Genomic DNA, 3303 nt, shown 5'->3' on the forward strand with positions numbered 1-3303 from the left:
ACTAGGAATAAAAAGAAAGAAACAAGAACTCAAAGAGTTATTGTCCTAGTTAAATGCTTGTGGTAGATTTGTATCAAAGAAAGAGGCTTGAGCAAGTAAATCCTAAGGGGTGCTTCAACACCTAATACCTTAGACCAACTGGTTTGGGAGTATTGATTGAAAGCTTATCTTAAAAAGCTGCTTTGATACATGACACCTAGAGTCGAGGCCAAGATACAAAAAGAAAAGAAAAATGCTAGAAAATAAGTGCTGCTTCAAGGTGACAATCTATAAAGAGATTTCCATAATATCATTTGAATGAAAGTCCTAAGATCTAAGACTTCCAAAATGTAAGGACTAATGAGCACTGGAATCCTTGCATAAGCATACAAATTAGAGTTCACCCCGTTGCCACTTAGTCACTTCACCCACTAAGGCATCATAAGCAATTCTTCAATACATTCCAATTAAAGAGAATTCTTTGTGCATAGTTCATTTCTTGCTTGGGGACAAGCAAGCTTTAAGTTTGGTGTTGTGATGCCAGGGCATCTTGGCTAGTTTTACTAGCCATTTTTTGTATGCTTTTAGGTTGGTTTCAGGCATTTTGTTAGTAAATAAGCAAGTATTTGGGTGAAAATGCAATTATACCATGATTCAAGCAAACATTGTGAATTTTGAATGATTTCATGAGAATTATGCATAAATTGAATGATAAATTGGATGATGCATGATCCCATGATTAAGAGCAAGACATTGATGCACTTTGTTTGATTGATTTCAGGCCAAAAGAAGAAGAGAAGGGCCACGTTAGTGGCTACGTTAGTAACTAACGTGGGAACTAACGTGGAAGGAAGGAAAGCCCCAACGTTAGTGAGAAAAGTTAGTGGCATTAACTTTGAAGAAGGAGAGCATGGAACGTTAGTGGAAAAGATGAACGCCACTAACGTTTGTGAAGCAAAGAAGGCCTACATTAGCTTCCACGTTAACTACATTAACGTGGAAGTTAATGTGGAAGGAAAGGGGTATATGCCAACGTTAGTGAAAAAAGTGAGTGCCACTAACGTTGGCGAAGCAAAAAACCCACGTTAACTAAGTTAACGTGGTAGTTAACGTGGAAGGAAAGGGAGATGTCAACATTAGTGGAAAAAGTGAGTGCCACTAACGTTGGTGAGGCAAAAAAAGACCTACGTTAACTTCCATGTTAACTAAGTTAACGTTGAAGTTAACGTAGGCAAAAGTCCCACCTGGCAGCCTGACCATGCCTTCTTCAAACACGCATAACTTGAGCCACAAAGCTCCAAATGAGGTGATTCCAGTGGCATTGGAAAGTAGGATTCTAGAGCTTTCCAAGCATATATGGCACTACATGATTGACACTACATTTGAGGGAGAAAACCTGCCCCGAAAGTGCAAAGATGAACATGGTATCAACCTGTAGTAAGGGCAACTAACCTCTTCACCTTCCAGGAAGTGTAACTCGAGTTGTAGAGCTCCAAATGATGCGCTTACAAAGGCGTTGGAAAGTAGACATCCAAAGATTTCCAAAAATATATGATAGTATGGGGTGGACATTGATTTTGAGCTCCAGAACCTGGAAATATTAAGCCCTTGGTCGCTAGCGTTATCGGGACTCACGTTTTCCATTAACGCTAGCGACTATGCCAGCGACCATGTCCACTTCAAAGGAGCATAACTTGAGTTATAGAGATCCAATTTAGGTGATTCCAGTTGCGTTAGAAAGCTGACATTCAGAGCTTTCCAATGATATATAATACTTAATAGTGGTCATTAAATTGGAGCACAAACAAGAGGCATCTTTTAAGCCCCAAAAATACCAACTGGGCAGCAAGTGCAACGTTAGCCACAATAACTTTAGCACTAACGCCACACTTGTAGCATTAGTGTGGCTAACTTTAGCACTAACTTTAGCACTTGGACCTCAACTTGATTCACTTCTCTTTCAAGGACCACCCAACCTCAACCAAGCAAGCCCACAAGTGTCAACCAATCAAGGGCCACAAGAAGCATCTAGAATAGGAATTTTCATTTAATTGTAATTTGCTTTTAATTTCATTTTGTAATTTAGGAGAGCCTATATAAAGGCCTTAGTTTTTACTTTGAAAGGGGGCTGGACTGAGGCTGGAAATTGGGGATTGAAGAGGGGTCTTCGGACTCCCTCCCCTCACACTCTTTTCATTCTCTTTCTTTTCTTTGTACTTTTCATTTATGAATTTTGAAATTGTCATTTTAGTTTTAATCTTCATCTTTACTTTTCTGCACTTTCTTTCTTTTCTATTTTGGTAGAGCAATGATCAACTAACTCTTTCCATTGGGTTAGAGAGCTCTATTGTGATTCAATGGATTAATTGTAGTTCTTATTCTTCTTCTTCTTTCTTTTCTCTTGATTTTACTAGAGAGCTATCGATCTTAATTCAATTGGGTAATTGTCTTGGAGGAGAAATTGCTCATACTTGGATCTCTTCGGAACCTTGGAAGAGGAATGAAGAGATCATGCTAGAAATGCTTTCTCATGCTGGACCAAATTGGGTTTGGATGGATATGTGACTATAATCCTACCAATACTTGATTTGGGAATGCATGTGGTATAATCAGTGACCATACTTCATCTCTTCTCGTGAGCAATTGATTAAGGAATTGGCTATTGATCAAGATTTGAGAGATTGGATTACCAAGGAATTGGAATTCGATCAATTAAGATTGCCAAGGAGATCAATGAATGCATTGATTGAGGAAGAGATGAGAATGATCTTGATCTGGAGGATTGCAATATCTCTTGATCCCAATGTTCATTTTATTTTTAGTTCTTACATTTACTTTTCTTGCCATTTTACTCTTCTGCACTTTATAGCTTTTCTTTACTTTTATGCCATTTACATTGCCTTGCTACTTATCACTCCAATATGATCCGTCTAACTAGGATAATCAATTAATCATTGTTTGCTTAATCCGTTAATCTCTGTGGGATTTGACCTCACTCTACTGTGAGTTTTGCTTGATGACAATTCGGTACACTTGTCGAAGGGAAATTTGTTGAAAGACAAGTTTTCACACATCAAAACTGACTTCGTTAGGTCGATCTCTTCTAAGTTGTTTTTGTAATCCTCTTTCTTGGACCTTTGTTAGGTCTCTTTCAGGGATTACTTTTACAACTTGTCTTGTAGGGGAACGACTTTGTTAGGTCGATCTCTTCTAAGTTGTTTTTGCAATCCTCTTTCTTGGACCTTTGTTAGGTCTCTTTCAGGGATTACTTTTACAACTTGTTTTGTAGGAGACCGACTTCGTTAGGTCGATCTCTTCTAAGTT

This window comes from Arachis duranensis, chromosome 5 (genome assembly GCF_000817695.3).
Source record: "Arachis duranensis cultivar V14167 chromosome 5, aradu.V14167.gnm2.J7QH, whole genome shotgun sequence".
NCBI lineage: Eukaryota > Viridiplantae > Streptophyta > Magnoliopsida > Fabales > Fabaceae > Arachis > Arachis duranensis.